Consider the following 19558-nt stretch of genomic DNA (forward strand, 5'->3'; position numbering starts at 1 on the left):
TCTCTGTGTGCTCTGGTGATGTGAAAAGCTGGCTAAGATGTAGCTAGCAAAATTCATTCATTAGCTGCTCTAATGCAGAAACACTTTCTTGATCTCTGTACAACAGCAGTAATGCAGCCGTTCGTTGAATTGCTTCCCAAAAACATTTTAGAAGCAAGAAACCTAACATGCTTCATATTTTGAATTTATGTTGTAGATTTTGGGATATAACCAACTTTGAGAAAAGAGTTAATTCTGTGATTATTTTTTTTACAGATTTGTTGTTGTTTCAATGTCTGTCTTTAATCCTTCAACATTTATCTGTGTGTTTAACTCAAAAAAATCTTGGTGTTACCAACTCCAGTTGTTGATTCACTGTCAAACACCTTGGCAACTTTAAATGCTAGTTTTCACTGTCCCCTCTTTTTCTTGTCTAATAATGCTTATAGAGCAGGCATAGGATAAAAAATTGCATCTAGGTTGGTGGAAGTGTTGAGGCTGGGAGCATATTTTCATGGCGGGGGTTGCTAAGGCAATGCTTTCTAGTTTTGTTTTCATCTTCTTTCCCCAGAAGCTATTTGTTTATCTCAGTAAACCAAGGGACAGTGAATTTATGATGTTGTGTAACAAGTTTTTTCTGAAAAATTATTCTAAGTTTTTAAAGACATAATGTTTCCTCTGGTTTTTCATTTGCAATTTGACTAGCTGACATTTTGTCAGATGTTGGCAGCTTTGACTTTTAGCTTGGGTCTTGTTGGTGAATTGCTCAGAGTAAAAACAACGTGAAAGTTTATCAATGAAAAATTATCGCTTCTGTTACGCATAATAAAGTGTGCAAACCAGACCAATAAACCAGTTACATGCCTCTGTCCACTCATTGTTCTTGAGCCTGCATAGTTCTATACTGCGTTAAAACAGGAACTGGATGATGAAAAACGTTTTATTTGCAGTGATTTTCAAATTGAAAATGAAAGTTTAAAACCAATCAAACAGCCAGGTTTGAGTACAGAGGTATCAGAAGCCATTTATGTAATGGTCTGAGAATTACTCTTTTCTTGATGATTAACAACTGTGTAGTAAAGGTTCTTACTGCCTCACTGGTAGCTTTACACCAAATCTTTCAGTATTGCAGCTGCTGAGGACATGCTTTGAGTATCTTTGTTAGGATATCAAGCTAAGTATCGGAATCTAATTAACTCACCGCTGTCAGATGATTCTTATGATCAACTTGCTGTAGGAGATGTTTAATGTAATGCTTTGTCTATGTCAGCTGTAGCTAATACCAATCATTGCCACCCAATTTAATTTATATTTTTTTACCAATTACAAACCACTGCAGTGAGACAGGCTGCCAGAGCTGAGGAGGGCCTGGTGGGGCAGAGAACACCGCAGCCCAGGTCCCAAGGCAGCCCTGCCTGCTGCCTCCCAAAAACTCTTGGCATGAGTACTTACAGCCTTGCAACTTGCTGAATGCAGTGGGATGGCATCTAGCTTTAGAAAACAGGCTTGGGCGTAGGTTATCCTGATTTTTGTGATGTTGGGAGACCCAACCAGTGGCCCAAGCTAAGCCTGCCAGCAAGACCACTGTGTGTTGCTTAGTCATTTGCTTGGCAATAATCTCTCGGTGGCCGAAATCTTACCTCTGGGGAGGTGGTTCTTCACGCTGGTGGGGAGATGGGTCTGCATCTGGCTGCGGAAGGTGGTGGGACTGCAGAGGGCCAGCCGGCTTCTGAGGAGAACAGTTCCTTAGTGTCAGCCTGGAAAGAAGCAGGGAACAGATGTGGATTAGGAGAGTTGTTTTCATTCCTGCTTCACATGAACAAACTACCAGCTTAGGTATTTGTATATCTTTAGGTTTTTAACTGAAAAAGTCTTCTATGACTAGAAATGCTTCCATATCCGTCACTTGCTTAAACTAACCTATGGCCGTGTCCATCAGTAATGTTCTCCACCATCTGCAGCTCCCTCGGATTAGCTCTAACACCAGCAACAATGTCCTTGGAGGAAGGTGTGTGCTTTCCTTATTATGCTTCTTTAAACTGGGTGATACACTGGGACACGTTTTCCCCTGATGAGACTCCACAGAGATAATAAAGAAATGGAGAATCCTGTATTTATAATCAACATACCATATGAAACATATGATGCTTTCAAGCATTGAAAGAGGCTGCCCAGGGAGGTGGTGGAGTCCCCTTCCCTAGAGGTATTTAGAAGATGTATAGATGCGGTGCTTAGCGATGTGGGTTAGTGGTGGGCTTGGCGGCGCTGGGTTACTGGTTGGACTCGGTGATCTTAAAGGTCTTTTCCAACCTAAACAGTTCTATGATTCTGTATCCAGAGGATGAGTAGCAAATGAGTGAATTCAGCTGGTGTTGGAGTGAGATGTGTTACCATGTTTAGGAGAGGACTGCAGTAGAAGATGAGGAAGTTTCAGGACTGTACTAAGTGTGGGTTGTCTACCTGATGTGTGTGGGCAATTAGATCCAAGAGCAAAAGTGTGGTTGGAAGAGGAAAAGATGAAGGAGCAAGAGGAGTTGTTGGTGAGAGTGCAGGAACCAGCTTTCCAGCAAAGCCCTGAAGGCATCACAGCTGGTTCTGCCAGAGGTAGCAGGGGAGACATGCAGGATTTGCACTTTGCTCGTACGTCAGTAACAAACTAGAGGAACTGAGGTATACCCACCAAGCTCGATCCCAACCGTCATCCTGCGCTGGAGAGCATGGTTTTCATGGCCTGAGCAGCACGACACTCTCAGGGTCGGAAGCTGCAGGGATCGTGGCAGGTGTGCCCTGCTCTGCAGGATCCTTGCTGAGGGCAGCCCAGAGTGCGCACTTCAGTGCGCGGCTTTCTCATTGACCCTAGGATGTTTCTGTGCTATGTTAGGCGTAGGCTATTGTCAAATCACTTTTCGCTGGATAAAAAAATGCAAAATCTTTGCTTTTTTAGTAATCAGATTAAAATTATGTCTTCCTCTGCTGCCAGCTTTCTGTGCCTTTTTATTTGATTCTTGGATTAGGGCTTTTTGTATTTTCATAGGTTATATAATGTACATGTTATGTGTTTATATAAAACATTATATAGATGTTAATATTTTTGCATTTCATTGTGAGTCAGTGTTCAAAGTGGAGTTCAGGAAAAAATTCAGCCCTGTCAGATTCTGCAGCAGGAACAGTTATTTTTACGATCACAGCGGTGGCCAGAACAATACATGATATATGTATCAATACTTGCCAAAGGTCACCATAAAGCTTCTAAATTAGTAAATTCATTAAGACATCAAGAGCTCTTAGATATGTTTATATATTAACTATTGTTTCAGGCATTTTTTTCTCGTCTCTGGCCTTTTCACAAACTCATAAGGCTTCAGAAAACCTTGCAGCAAACAAGTGAGTGTTATTAGCCTTTTAAGAGGATGTGTGCATTTTTCCCCAATGACATTCAGTACATTTGTCATTAATGCAGTTTAATAATTTTTCACATGTCTGTTTGGCCTTACTACTGCTTGCAGCAGGTGATATATATTTCTAAAAATCAGAGGAATGTTTGATGATTTAATACCATGGTGCTTATAAATACCTTAAAAACAGACTTCATAAAACCTATCAAAGCTTTCTGAAAAATTTTTCAATCCTAGGCTAAAATTTTAGAGAATTTTGATCTCTTATCTATGAACAAGATGGATATTTTTAAAATTATCAAACAGATTCAAATAGTAGGGCATTTATATAAATATAGACTTAGTAGTGATCCAATGTGAATTATATTAAACTCAGTGGGAAACCATCTATTAACCTTGGCAAGAATAGAATTACAATTCCAGAAACTGAATTCTGCTTTAGGAGTCCTGTGTCAGGGGATTATTAAAATACCGTCCTGATACTTTATGAATGAATTGGACAATTAGTAGTACTAATTAGTAGCAACGTCACTTTGAAAGAGCTGCTTAGAGGAAACACAATGATAAATATTCCTCAGTGGTGAAGGAGACTGTCTTCAGCAGGCAGCGTGGTACGTGTTAGGTAGTGAAATGAAATTCCTTTGCTATGTAAATTTATTTGAACTTTCTCAGCCTTTCCAGTTTCAGACGGGATACTTGCTGTAGTATGCACTGTCGAGGCTTTTCTGTAGCTTGACAAAATTTAACACCTTGTAAAGCGCTGCTGAGATATTCAGTAATGAAATCTGTGTGTAAGGTAACGGTGGGTATCATTTTACTGGAAGATTAACACCCTCTAGCCACGGAGAGACGTAGAAGTAGAGAATGTGGAAAGTGTGAGTGCTACGGTGATGGAGTTGCTTACGTCACTAAATAAGCAAAGAGTGAAGCTCAGCGCATTAAAGCCATTGGCACTGCAGTCAGTAGTGTTTAAGTCCCTGACCTCCCTTAAGGTACTTCCTCTTCAAAAAATTTAGTTAAGAGAGGATTGTGAAGCAACAACCTCTTTTGGTTTTTTTTCCGGTTTTGTTTTTTTTTTTTCTTCTTAAGAATTCTCCAGAATTTCTTAGCTTCTTCAGAATTTCCAGTTATCTCATACCAGAGCACTAACAATGGAAAAAATATCTGTGATGGTGTTCATGTGCCTGGGTGGGATGATACCTTTCTATGTGAACTCTAGATGGACAACGTATTACTTCAGGTACAGGAGAAAACAGATTTCTCTGCCACCAGCATTGGTTGTAGCCTGAGTCCAGACCAGAATTAAATTGATGGAAGAAGTCTGTGCTGGATGCCAGTTGTTGAGTCGTCCCCCTGTCAACTGCCATGGCAGCATTTGGCCTGCATGAGAGTTGAAAATAATCGAGATGTGCCAGTTATGGAAAATTGTGCCAAGAATTTTTAAATAAGGAATAACACTGTTTAGAAAAGTTTATGTTATTTTCTTTTTGGAAGATTTAATTTTAAACAATGGTATAATGTCATGTCTAAAAGAAGACACTTTATTATGTGATGATAAAGTATCATGAGGCAAAATTATAAACTGTTAGTGTGCTTGCTGCATTAAATTTCTTCTTTCCTAATGAGTTGGAGGCTTGGCATAAGCGATTCATCTTAAAGCCCAGGTATGCTTTTCTTCTGCTCCTTATGCTGTTGGTATATTTATTCAAGCATTTGTGCAGTGCTTTGGCTGCTTATACCATGTTCTTAAAGGAATGGAAAAGCATAAAATCTTGGTGTCAACATAAATATATTTCTATAAAATAATCTGAATCCAATTATAGAAATTGGTGGGTTGAGTTACCTCTTGCCTGTGAAGGAAGTGTTCCAACACAGTGTGGAAACACAGGAGCAGCTGGAGGGGCAGGAGGAAAGTGTGGTTGAGCTGTCTTCAGGATAAAAGTTGTGCCTCGCCTGTGTCTGTTTACATGGATGCTAATAGAATGCACATAACACTTGTTACTGACCTTGAAGCAATTTGTAAATATGCTTTTGAGATTCTGTTTCTTCAAGTAGTATATATTACAAAGTACAGGAGCAGTTAAAAGTCATAATTCAGGATGACTGACCCCACTGTCAAAGTCTCTGTTAGTTTCCAATGTCAAGATACAATGCAACAGACAAATGAAGCTGTGTACAATATTTTCATATGGGGGGAAATGGGGGGACTGTGTGCACTTGGTGATGGTGGAAACAACAGCATTCCTATCAAAAGGAAAATACTTTAAAAAAATAAATTAAATGTTTGACTATTACCAAGTTCTGTCATGGATCTTTCTTCAGTGGGTGGTAGCTGAGTTTGCATTTGGTTGGTGGAAAGATTGTTTCTGTCTCCTCTTGGGGTTATTTGATCAAATGTGTTCACTTCAGGGTATTTATATTTTGTATGTTAAGGCTTTATGTTAGCCATAGAAATCAAGAAGAAAAGGGATTACCATTGTCCTCTCCCTTTTAGGTTGGCTTTTGTCCCGATAGCGGGCTTTTACGCACCTTCTGAAATACCACTGTGTTTCAGGGCAAGACAACTACAGAAAGAAATTCAGTTCTTTCTTAGTTTACAGTAGTAATGACTAAATAAGGGGGGTTTTATTAATTCATTCTTTCATACCTCTAACAACATTTGTTTAGGAAAAATAAGGAGGGGAAAAGACAAATTCATATTATACAGAACCAAAATTATTTGTTTATCATCTCAGTTCTCATCAGCTTCACTGTTATCTCTATATTAAATTAAAGATCAGTGAAGGAGAAAAGTAGATTACATTTCCATTGTGAGCTAGAAAATAGAAATGCATGTACAACAGGTATGCAAAGTAGCTAATGGAAATAAATCACAAGTTTTTAAAACGCTGTTACAGATGAATGAAAATGATTTTTAAATTATTCATTAATTTTTAATTCTAAGATGTTTTCACAAAACCAAAATAAATTGGAATGCATGATTATTTGAGAGAACCTTTCGTTTCCATAACTCACGGGTCCAAATCTTGAGTATTAACTTCATCAAAATATCAAGAACAAGGAAGCAGAAAACATATTACTGTTTAATGTACAAAATACAGGCAAATGCTTGCCATAGCAACCAGCACTTAGGTGAGACGAGTGCTGTGGTACATGGGCCTGCACTGTGCTTACCTCTTTATTACCCAGGTTTGTACATGGGAGTGATTTTCTTCATAGTTGGAAACTGATCTATTTGTCAATTTGATTGTTTTCCTTGGGTTTTTAAATTGCCAGGTGAAGATTGCATGTATGCTGTTTCTGAATAGTAGCATGCACCTTTCCTGTCAAAACCAAGGCTTTTTATAAAATAAAAGTCTTTTCATGGTTGTGAGATATATTATTAGTACTTGCCACTTTCTTTATGAAAGTATCAGATATGCAGGATTTATAGCATTGAGACTATTGACTAAACTGACGTCTCTGATCTTCTCCTCTTGCAAATTAAAACTCCATTTCTTTTTTTCCCACTTGTAACTGGAGACAAAAAAAAATATTATTCTTTCTTACATCTTCTCTGTTCAAAGCTACATCGACTGAAATGACACCGTTGCCAAATCTGTGAAAAATGTTAGTATGTTAGCCTTATAGCTATATATCACATACGTAAAACAAATATGTTAGTATGTTAGCCTTATAGCTATATATCACACACGTAAAACAAATGTGTTAGTATGTTAGCCTTACAGCTATAGCTAATTTTTGAATTAGCTTCTCTGAAAGACCTGCCTGTTATTACTCTATTTCTCCTAGCTTTCATATTTTTCACTTGGTATATTGTGTTGTTAGGCAGTTAAAATGCATTTTTGAAGTTATATTAATATGGCCAACTTGTTGTCATACAAAAAGAACAGTACCCTTGGAAAAGGCCATATGTTCATGCAAAGGTAGTCTTGGAAGGTAGGATATGTGCTTCTTTTTTTCTTATGCCATCTGTTAGGTTCTAACTTCATTTTCTCTAGATACCCTGTCTAGCAAATAATCAGCTAATAGATGTGAATTCTAATCAGTAAGGAAGCAAGATTATTATTTCCAACAGTTTCATGACGACTTTAGTCAGGTCCTCAGAACAGATTTTTTGAGACAGGCCTACCTGGTCTTTGGTACTATAGCAGTTGATTTAGAATTAGGATCGTACATTTTGAATATGTAGGCAGCTAAATACTACTTTTATTTAAACAATGAAGTATGCTGAGGGCCTCCTATGAAAACAGGAGGTGAGAAGGTATTTTCAATACTGCAGTACTCTAAAATAAAATAAATGAACAAACATACTGAATTTCTCCAAGCACTTTGGACTGGCATAAGCCAAATTCACTGCTGCTCTTTCCACTTCAAGTTACTCGTTCCTGTACACATGCCACTCCTTCCTAAGCATCTAGTCCGGCACAAGCATTCCTCCAGGCACAGAGATTAGGGAACTGATCTAGGTTAAGACTAATCCAGCAGAAATAACACAAATCGGCTCCCTTATCTGATTCACTGGACCAGTGTTAGCTTGTGCAGAGGAGAGGGAGCAGCATCCATTTGCACCACCTGGCCTGGAGCAGGAGGAGCCCTTTAGCTGAGGGTTGAGTTCTGCACTCTGTCATGAGTAAGGGGCTACACCTTGGGGATTTCCTCCTGAAGAACAGTCCCAAGTTCCGGGAAAATGAAGAAGCAAGGAAAACCTCTGGTGTCCCCATAGTTTTCAAGCTTTCTGCTGAGGAGCTAGCAGGGCCCTCATTTCAGCCAGGTCTTCTGGATTGATCGAGCTTCCAGGTCTACGCTGGAGAAACCTGAAAACCCTGTGATCCCTAGTGTAATCATGCAAAGATATTTTCACCAACTGTTTTGTGCAGGTTATACAAATAAAATGAAATAACAGGTTCTGTTTAGGCTGAGCTCATGATTCTCCATCACATGTTCAAGTCACAGAATTAGTTCTAGCTGTGCCTCTTTTAGGGGGAAAATCTGCAAGGCATTTTAGGGAAAGATGCCTGCAAGTCTAAAATCTACTTTTAATGCTATCTAAGCTGCTTTGGTTTTTTATGTTAATGTATATGTGTATGTGTGCGAGTGTATATATAGAGGGAGGTTTGTATATAAATTAGTTATATATTTAAGCAGAACTGGGCATCTTTCTGACTATTTTAGATCTCTGAAGTTTTATTGTGAGATCTTCTCAAGAATATCTCATTAAGAAAATGTTTTTAGCCATTTTCCAGCTGAGTGGGCTCTATTTCTGTAGCCTTAAATTCTGTAAAAGTGTAAAGCAGTGGAGGGTATGGCCGGAGCTGGAGCCTGCCCTTGTCAGTACGGTGTCCCTCTGATTTTGCGTTTACAGTCAACAAAGAAGGAGAGATCCTTCTAGAGGGCAGTTCCGAATATAGCTGTGGTTAGGATCAGCTTAGATTATTTTAAATTACACTTTGGACTCTACCTTTTTTCGCTGACTACTGAGAGCGCCTGGGTAAACTCCCCGGTTTTGTTCACTGTTTGCTTTTCTGAACGCGCCTGCCGTTTCAGTGCAGCGCAGCAGTCTGTTAAAGAACCCGTGTGGTCTGCGTGAAGCGCGGGTATTGGTACCCTGTCCTTCTGCAGATCTTGTTTTAGTGCAACATGTGTTTTATTGCAGGGAGAAGAGGCTTTATCACAAGAAAACGGGCAAAGAAACAGAAAGACTTGAAGAAACAGCACTTAATTCTTCCCAAAAATTCAGAGACCCACCAATACCTGGTGGATTACCTCCACCAGCCTTCCTGATTTGAGGTAGGTGAGTTCTCACTTCGCCACTCTTCCTGTCGCATATATATGGATTGTAAACACAGTGATTTCAAATTTTAAGATTGTTTCTTCTGTTTTATTTGATGCGTCAGAAAATAATGGTGGGCTTTTAGTAGGCTGGTGTTATAGGCAGTGTTGTTTAATCTGGTGGTAATGTAGTGCCACCACTAGAAATTAATGATACCGCATTTATTTTCAGTATTATGCAAGATGATGCAATTACTAAATATGATTTTGTGTGACTTTTCCACTTAACAAAATAAAAATAGCAATTCTTGAAAATAAAATAAGGCAAAGTCAGACCGCATGCTTATAAACAGGTCTCTTAAGTTTTTTCCAATATTTTCCAGGACGGTGCCCATGGCTCTGTTTTGGAATTAACTCTTCTGGAGTGTTTTTCAGTTATGCTACAGGGTAAATGAGAAGAATAACCTAAGAAACAGCCAATAACCAAGTTGATTTGTTTAGAAGAAATATATTTAAAACCTACCTGAAGAAAAAGGAAAGCTGGCTGACTGCCATTCTCTTTCTCTACTTACTTGTAGACTTACTTTTCAACACGGTTGAAAAGTTACCGAGTTTTTTTCCTGTTACTGGAAGGTCATTTTTTGGTATTTTTCATTTTTTCTTACGAAAAGTAGAGTATCTTTAATTTTAGATACATCAGATACTATAGTTGTAAGAATATTGTATGTATCTTAAGAGATTAGATGGGGACAGGATTTTTTAATCCGTTAGCACAGACTTGTTATGTAAATAGAAAGCTCACAAAGCAAATGAGGCAGTACATGCACTGGAAAAACAGATGTCTCTTCCCCAGCATCGCATTCACCAGTAGATTCCTGCAACTTGGTGAGAACTCATTGGGAAGTTGATCGTTACGGATGTGTACGTGATCGACAAATAAACACGCTGTAGTAACTGTGTTAAGTCCTGTACTTACCTCTGAATGATAAACTGGTCATTTCCCACACAGCGCAGTGCTGTTTAATAACAGGGCAGTCCGTGACAATCACCTTCTTAGATTAAATAGCCAACTTCAGAAATTTAAGTGCTTTTTTTTCAATGTCAAGTGTCGGGTTTTTAGTTGAAAAAAAAAATATGTTGCAGGTTTTTTTACAGACACTTATTTTTAATTCCTTTTCACAAAACCTGGTAGTTTCTAATGGGCAAAGAAAGATAGGAAGGCTGGTTAAAAAGAGAATGAGAACAAGAGTTTCAGGAGGGGAAAAGCAGTGCAGAGCCTATTGAATTAGCCACAAAAATTCTCTTGGCTCACCATATAGGAGCTTTTTGATTATTACCGGTAGTCTATGCTTAGTGTTTGTAAAACTCTGTTCTGTAGCTGGTCATCGATCTCTGTGGTACTAGTATTTTGATGCTAGTAAGTTTGTAAGTGGCATATGCATCATTAAGGCAGTATCTGTTTTTTCAGCAGAGACTTTAATTACAGCTTTGCTTACATGTTTCCATTTCCGTATGCTCAGTATGGACAATTTTTATCATTAACTTATTATTGCTATTTTATTTAGATAAGTTCAAAAAAATCAGGTTCTTTGTTTGAATTCATTTTAATAATGCTTTCTTATAGATTTCTCGAGGCCTTTATTAGGAGCTTCTTTTACTGATGCTACTTCAGTCCTTGGTACTGTCCACATGACCTAGTTATTTTAAGCCTTAGTATGACTTAGGTTTCATTCTTGGGCTATTTCATCCATCTATTGAAATGGTTTCCAGTAAATTAGTTTTACAGTGTTAGCTGTGTTTAGCATTATATGCACAAGGGAAGTTCTTCATAAAAATGTCTCTTACCAATACCTTTCAATGTGCTTAAACATTAATAAATAATTTTATATGAAGAATATAATATCCATAGTTAAATTACTATCTGAAATATATTTGTATGCAGATTCTTTAGTGGCACGTTATACCATCTATTTGTTTTGTTACTGTAAAAATAAGCTGTGTTGTGAAACCATGGATACTTCTTTATCTCTAATTTTATGAATAACCTGCGTAAAAATGTTCATTCCTTGAATCATTTCATGCAGCTTATATACAGTGGAAAGAATTTAAGAATTTCTGTCATTCCTACAATGGAAGAAGAAATTCTTGTATTTAAATTACACCATTTATATGTTGGATTTTAAGATTTGGAATTTCTGGAGTAATTTAGAGAACATTGGCATTCAGTTGCTCAATAAGCTGAAGCTAGTAGCTAAAGCTCATTGGTAAGAGCCTAACCTTGTGGGCCCTGTGGACACTTCACAGGAGAAAGTTCAGTGTGTCTCAAACTCTTACGAGATTTTTATTGTTTTCCTTTCACAGTCTGTCTGACTTTGTCAGGACATAACCTTTCCTGCAGCTCTGTCCACTGAATGCTCCATTTCTCCACTTGCTAAAATGCAAGTGTTTTTTTTCTAGTCATATAAATTCAGTATTTAGAGCCCTATGGCTCCTTGTATTTATAAACTTAGGATTTGGGCTGTTCAACAAAGTTGTTTAACCCTTTCAACTACTGGGAAGAGGTTTTATTTTACCAATAGTAATAATATTGATTTTGTTGCTACATGTGTTCTATTTTGGTTTTATTTTAATCATCTTAATAATATCTATGAGCTGGATGTACCTTGTTATTAATCTAGGTACATAAAAACATGCAGTATTAAGAACAGGTAAGTCCTGTAACATTCAGAAGCATTAAATGTATGGTGTTTAAACATGGAAGCTTTCCGGTGCTCCAGTCTTTAAGAAAATCTGAACATGTATTCCTAATTTTATGGGGGCATGATTTTCAGAGTGGTATTGGTTGGAGAAGAATTTAGGCAAGTTAATTTTTCTTCTAAGTAGTTTGCATATGAAAAAACCGGTAACGAAAAGCTCTATGGGGTTGGTAAATGCAGTCCCAAACAACCAGGACTCTTTCGTACACATTTTTACAAAATGCTGTGCCCAGATTTTGCCCTTAAATTGGGAAGATGCTGATCAACTCAGTTAATTAGTGTTACTAATAAAGTTAATGAAAGCCAAATGGCAGGTCATCACTAAGAGAGCAAAAAGGTTTTGCTTACAAACTTAAGTAAGATATTTTAATAATCATAGTAAATGCTGTATTTGGTGTTTGTAGCTAATGTACTTTACGTGGCTGATGTGCTTATACCCTATTTGTGTGGCCTATCTGCAATTTTTTTGTTTTAAAGTCTTACAGTTAACTCTTTTGGATATGCCTTTAACGTAATGGGATCCAATCCATTTTACCTGTAAAAGAACTGATTAACTGACTTAAAGTCGTGCAAAGACTGCTAACTCCTTTCAGTGTCAGAGAAATTGAAATGGGCGTAATCAAAGCTTAACTAACTCAGCCAGTGGAGGGCTGCAGGAACATTTAGCTGATGATTCGGAAAGAAATGGCTCAGTAACAGGCAGATGTTATGGAATAACCCAGGTTCTGTTTCAGCTGGGGGTTCACCGGTTCCGTGTACCTGTGCAAAAGACACATTTAATAGCTCATCAGCAGTGCTGGTGGAAACTTTTACATAACCAAGGCCATTTGCAGTAGTGTAACTGCAAAGCCTAGAATTTTGCCTCTGTAGTCAAAGGTTTTTAGCATGCATCAGTACAACTCAAGTTGTCTGAAGAAGTGACCTTTTATGTATGCATACTAGTTCTATCATAAAAACTCATCTACTCATTTTTACAGAAATTACTCTCTCTTCTGGACAGTGAACTACCATAATGTAGTAAAAGGTACATTTCTTATCAGTTCCAGTCAGAGCCATCCTACCCTTCTTTAAAAGCAAATATTATTACGGTTTATAAGTTTATACTACAAAGTAATTGAATAAGGGCTTACGAAGCAATCAAGTGAAATAAAAACGTGGTTCATTCTTTAATTGAAATAATGCAACTGTCTCAACAGATGTAACGTGGGGTGCAAGAGTTCCTCAGATGAGGGGTGTAGTAAGACAAGGAGCCAGCCTCAATGGACATAGCCCATTACCGAGATCCAAACAGGAGACTGTCTAAAGCAAAGCTGAAAGCGCATCAAGAATTTTAAGAAGCCTAAAGATCCCCAAGGTAACTAGAAGCAAGACCATGAGAAGTAATGTAGGTAAGTATTCAAAATAAATCGGTGCATTTATTAAGCGGAGAAACTTTATATTTTTTGATAGTTTTATGCTGTGGTAGTAAAGTTTGTTAGAAGATGTATTTCAAGTAGCATAATACAAAAGATTTGAGCCAATACTGAAAAAAATTAAACAGAAGAACCGCAGACATCTTCCAACATTTAATGGTGCTGAAGTAGAAAAGTAAACAATTTAGCAATTCATATCTTTGTACACGATAGACAGTGCACCCATACGTGGACCTTTTTGATAACAGAACAAAGAAGAAAAAAACACTCTTGACCTAGATTTAACAGATTGTATTGAAACAGCATATGAAGCACAGTATTTTAACGGTAAGAAAATTACCGGTTTGTGACAGTGTGATTCATATGGAGTATTAGTCATAGTTGGTAGTAATATATTTTGACATAATTAAACAATAGAACTCCAGTTATCTGTTTCAGAAAATATGCAGCACCATTCTTGACCTAGATTATATTGTAGTAGGAAAGTATAGCTGCCTTGTCCTGAGATGAAGCCAGAACTTTACAGTAAAATATAAAATGAAATGCTTTTATTCTTACATGTTTTCATAAGGTTATACCATGTCAACAACCAGCAGATAGAGAAAAAGAATGTCCTAGGAAGCTCAAACAACATGCTAGGAAACTGAGCTATAAATACCAGGCTAATTCCATAGCTTTAAGATTTCTCCAAAGCTTTTTTAAATCCCTCCAGAAAAGACTGAAGAGATCCCTAATCTGAAGTGCCCCAGTTGAAGAAATGTGTGTGGGTTTATTTTTAAATAAAATTATGTTGATCTGCAGTCGATTGTTTGGACATCTTAATGAGTCAATGTAGTATCTCTACTATATTTGTTGCATCAAAATAAGGGGTTTAAACATTTTTATTCTTATCAGCACTTCTTCAGAGAAAATACAGAATTCTGTCTGATAACCTCTGAACCAATAGATACGGTATTCCCACAGAATACTTGATGTTTGCAACTCCTTTTGAATCTCTGTTTTTTGGAGAGCTGTCCCTTTCAGTAGAGAGAGCTAACAGAAGAGTAGTCTTCTTTGGTAGGATTTTATGCAAATTTGGGAAATATTTGGGGGGGGTTTCTTTTGCATTTGTAAATTGTTCCTATGGAACCTAACATAGCTATATTTAAAATCATTTGCTTTTCTGGCTTCCATACTTAATATTCTAAATTCTAAAAAGCAGGCTTTCAGATTTGATGGCATTCGAAGGAGGATGTATGTTATTCTCATGTTGTAATTTAATTTGGTGAACCTGCAACGTGAACAGGTTCTAAGACAAGTGTCTGTAAGAAAAACTGGATTGTGAGATAAGTGAATTGCTGAGTGTGTAAGAGAAGGGATTCTTTTATCCATAATGTTGGGTGAAAAGATGTATACGCTTGTATTTCTGAAGCACTGTGTAATGTTTCACGTTGAAGTTATCAAAACCAGTAGCTGGGGATGTCATGAGACAGAATTATCGTGTAACCATAGAAAGATACTGGTTGCAAGGGGCATCTAGAGATCACACGGAACAGCTGAGGTTGGAAGGAGCCTCTGGAGGTCAACTTGTTCAACCCCTCTGGTCAAGCGAGGTCACCTAGAGCAGGTTGTCCAGGATCACGTCCAGACAGTGTTTGAATACATCTGCAGATGGAGACTCCACCACCTCTCTGGGCAACCCATGCCAGTGCTCTGTCACCCTCACAGTAAAAAAAGTATTTCCTGATGCTCTGATGAAACCTCCTGTTTCCATCTGTGCCTGCTACCTGCTGTCGCAGAATCCCAGAATGGCCGGGGTGGGGAGGCACCTCTGGAGATCGCCTAGTGCAGCCCCCAGCTAAAGCAGGCTCTCCTAGAGCAGGGTGCAGAGCCACATCCAGGTGGGTTTTGAACGTCTCCAGAGAAGGAGACTCCATAACCTCTCTGGGCAGCCTTTTCCTATTACTGGATCCACTGAAAAGAGCCCGGCCCCATCTTCTTGCACCCTTCTTTCAGGTATTCATACACATTGAGAAGATGTCCCCCAGAGCCTTAATTTTCCTAATATGTATTCAAAAGTTTCCACATTGCACATGTTTCTGCTGCTCGTTCTTCTAACTGTGGACAACAGAGCAGATTCTGGCTCAATCTTCTCCTTCACCACATGTTAGCTGGTTCAAAACAGCAGTAAGATCTCCCCTAAACCTTCTCTTCTTGAGCTTCTTCTTCCATAAGTATCTCTTTGCTCCTGAAAAACATCTCTTACTTTCTGTACTCATGTTTTGCTTGAGGAAATGCATTAAAAATGAGAACGTTTTCAGAAACTTCTGAGTTTCCTTTGCATGTTCCCTCTGTAAGAGGAAGACAATTGGAGAGCTTGGCGGGGGGGGGGGGGGGGGGGGGGGGGGCGGGGGGGGGGAATCACAAATGTTCATTCCTAGAGCACTGGAGATTTTTGCAGTGTCTGACACGAGACTCAGTATATGTTCACTGTCAGTGAGACCTTTAGGTAGAATGTTTTGTGTTTTGTGGTACTGGCCACTGCCCTTTAAAAAAATTTGTATTAGCCAGAAGGCGGCAAAGCAGAGCAACAAGCTAGTGACAGATTTAGAAAGCAGGACTGTTAAAGAACAGCTGAAAGGATTGGGTTTGTTTATTCTAGGAAAAAAGAGAACACTGTAGGATGGGCATAAGGCTTTAAAAAGATAAGAGGTTTTTATAAAAGCAATGGTGGCAGTTGCTCTGTAGATTTAAAAAAAAAATAATAAATTCAATTTGCACAAAGGATAATCTAGGATAGATGTAAAGGGAAACAGTCCAAGCTTTTTTGTTTTACCTCATAACTGACTGCAAATATGGATGAAAAACTGGGATATTTTACCTATAACTGTCATGAAATCTGTGATAGGAAATGTGAAAAAAAAAATGCATCAAGCAGCTTTCAGAGACGGATCTTGGTAATTTTGACCTTCCACCACTGGCAGTGGGCTGAGCAGATTGCTCTCCTGTGATCCCTCTTCAGCGCCTCGGTTTCTGTAATTCTGTCAACTTAATTGTGGGATTAGCTTTGTTTTGTTTCCCTGCAAACTTTTTCTATTACTGATAATATACTTCAGGTTAAGGTATGTGGTATTTTTATAAAAGAGTTTTTATGTGTGGCAGTTTTCATTACAAAAAAAAATGAACGAAAAGACATTTTTTCTTAAATAAAATGCTTTGAAAAGCTCTTATTTAAAATGGAGTGATATTCAGGTTCAGCAGCTTTGGAAGTTTGCCACTAAATTCCTTGAATTCAGATTTCCATCGAGATGGTAGGCTGAAAGGTAACATAAGAAATAAATATATGCAAAACAAATGTGGGGAGCTATCGTACCTGTCTGTAAGCTTGAATTCATAGTTCTTAGATTTTTCTGCCAAGAGTTTATGGCATTTGTTCATTACACTAATGGCTTTGTTTAGGGGGGGTGGGGGGGGTGGTATGTGGCAGAATATATTTGTGTTGCTAAATGAATTTCTTTTGATTAAGCTTTAAATAAGTTGGGATGAAGAGCTGACTAAATGGTTCTTTGCCTGCATTTTTTCCAATAGCTCACTTTTTGGAGTGTAGTGCCAGAACATGCTAAAAATCTGTTGTGTCCCTACTGTCTGCATTTCCAGAGACATTTTTCAAGCCTATTCAGAGAATAAAGAACTGGTTTACGTTTTAAGTTAGTATCTGGCACAACACATAGTCCTTCGATTGGGATGAAGTAGTGTGGGTTTTAGGTTCTTATCTTTTTTTGGAGCTTTGTTATTGAACTCTTGGATGTACTGCATCCTTAAAGAGACACATGGTTTTAATTTCTGGGTGCCTGTGGTCCTTTAACTCTCATTTTTCTTTTCTCTGCTTTGATGAGCTGGTGGAATTATCTTATACTTGTCAAGCTTGACTGTGACTCACCCTTTTGTTTAGTTTCTTCCGAAAAGAATCAAACTTTTTTTGTCCGGCTTAGCATATGTGCAGTCTATTGCATATGCAGTAATATCACATTTTATAGTGCATCAAGTGAGCAAAGCCATGGATACCTGGCAGGATAGAGTTGAGCATCGTTACCAGGTACCATCTTGCTCTACATTAAACCTAATGATGTTGTGTTTGGATGGCAAAACACCTCCAAGGAGAGTTTCACAACCCTTGTACTGAAGTAGAGAACAGAATGCTTTTTTATTATCAAAAAACCCCAAATGTTTCATTTTCTAGGGGCCAGACTGCAGTTTTCACAGTTTACTGGACAAAGAAATTTGTCCTTATTAAGGTGTCAGTGTGAATACATCTGATAATTGTTACATAAAAATTCAACCCAAAAATACACAGATACTAATGTTTAGATACTTTGCTCATTTTAATAGGCTAAAAATACCTTGGCTTTCTTAAATCTCCGAGTGAAGGAGGTGGAACAGCCAGCCAGGAAAGGTTTTCACTCATGAAGCACAAAATCTTATTTGAAACTAGTGGTGTGTGTACAGTTGAAAACTTTTAACATCTTTGTTGCCAGAATACAGATCAAAATTTAGTAGAGTAGATTTTTTTAAAAAGAAGTTGTACATTATTTTTTTCTTAAATATTAGAAATTTTTTCCTGTGCTCATGATGTTTTATGGAAATGAAGTGTGTACAAAATATGGTGTGGAAACAGTTATTTCAGAATTTCAAAGGAGCAATAATATTCTAGGAAACCTCTCTGATTAAGTGTTTATAAATATGAAGAAATAATTAAGAATCATTTCATATTGAAATCTTAACATCCTGTCTGGACTGCATCGCTTACTATTGCTTATCTTCTCTTTCAACTGATTATTTATTTTTCAGCTTGGAATGAACAAGATGAACATATCCACCTTCAATCTAATGCTTAATGTGGAAAAAGGTCAGACTTTTTTTTTATATATATATATATATATCTCCTGTGCCCTACCGTTAATTAGTATATTTAAAAGTACTTTGTGTGTGCATTACTTACTTAATCGATCTTAAATAACAAACCAAATGTGTTGTTTTAATATGAGGGGGAGAAAGACTATTTTTCAATCAGATGGTATATTCACAAAACAGCTGACTCAGACCAGTGTAAGTGGAATAAAAAGCTGTAGATGGAAAGGTCATGTATACAAATCTTCATAGAGATTCATTTAAAAATTATTAAACTTACAATTCATGGACTTCTTGTGTATCAAGAAAGAAATATTTGTCATAATTTTCATGGAGTGGAAGCATTTAAAAGGATTAAAATCACCCACGTTTTATTTTTTTAAAATATCCTCGAACTTTTTGAGTCCTTTTTTAGAAAACAGAATTGTCTGTCTCTTAAATAAAACCGCAGGGCCAAATTCTCCAAATACTTACACACTCAATTAGTGTATCACTGAAAGACAGTAAGTAATAATCTACTAATGCCAGCAATTCATCTATCATATTGTACAGGTTTGTAGCATACCGGATTTCAGAGAGGCAGCCCGAGCTCTCAAACACTGTTATATATATGCCAGATAAGGCTGTAGAGTTTGCATTAAGGTGTCTGAATAGCTGATTTTTATGTTACCATATATTTTTAATATCTTAAGAGTATTTTCATTAGGGAAATTGCTGAGTAGGGATACATAATTCAGTAAACAATTTAAAAAATAGCACTTGGAGAAAAAAAAAAATCTATGTATCTAAAAATAGCATAGTCATGTGACTTATTCCTTTGGCATAAAAGCATAATTTACAGGTTTAATTTGCAGTCCTACTATGTTTCTGACATTCTCTTGCACAGAAACTCGGTCTGAATTATTCAAATTATTTAAATATTGCCATGTCCTGAACTTAAGGTGCCTAATACAAAGGAGGTTTATATAGTTTATGAAGACCTCTGCATTTTAGATACGGGAGGGTGATTTTCATTTTTACCATTTATTGCTTGATTTTTGATATCGCAGTGCACAGTTAATGGAGATCTGGGGCTCATCCAGTAATTGCAATGCCAGCAGCTTGGAGCCTTTCACCATATTTTTTGCAGTCTGACTTTTTCCTTTTTAAACTGCTTATCTAAAATCTAATTGAGTTTTTACATTCAGGTTGTGAAATAGTTAAATTTAAATACTCTTTTCTTGTAAAATTAACATTTCTGTTTCCACAAATTTGTATTTCCTTAGTAACCGGTAAGTCAATAACATAGAGCAAAGCTGTCAAGAGAACTGAACACTTACAAATAGTTACTACCTATTTATTTTCTGCATTTGTTTGT

At 37.4% G+C, this 19558-nt stretch overlaps 1 protein-coding gene across 9 annotated transcripts in view; it reads left to right on the plus strand.

Moving 5' to 3' along the window:
* Nucleotides 1–19558, plus strand: part of MBD5 (methyl-CpG binding domain protein 5) — a 147694-nt gene that overhangs the window by 72371 nt on the left and 55765 nt on the right. For 7 of the 9 annotated variants that reach the window (XM_055718893.1, XM_055718887.1, XM_055718892.1 and 4 more), the window contains exons 3-5: nucleotides 9031–9164; nucleotides 13099–13290; nucleotides 18142–18199. The gene's annotated coding sequence lies outside the window, so the exon portion shown is untranslated. Of the gene's footprint in view, nucleotides 1–9030; nucleotides 9169–13098; nucleotides 13291–18141; nucleotides 18200–19558 lie in introns of all 9 variants that reach the window. The other 2 variants (XM_055718888.1, XM_055718891.1) reach the window with 2 other exon arrangements.

Source organism: Falco cherrug, chromosome 8 (assembly GCF_023634085.1).
Source record: "Falco cherrug isolate bFalChe1 chromosome 8, bFalChe1.pri, whole genome shotgun sequence".
Taxonomy (NCBI): domain Eukaryota; kingdom Metazoa; phylum Chordata; class Aves; order Falconiformes; family Falconidae; genus Falco; species Falco cherrug.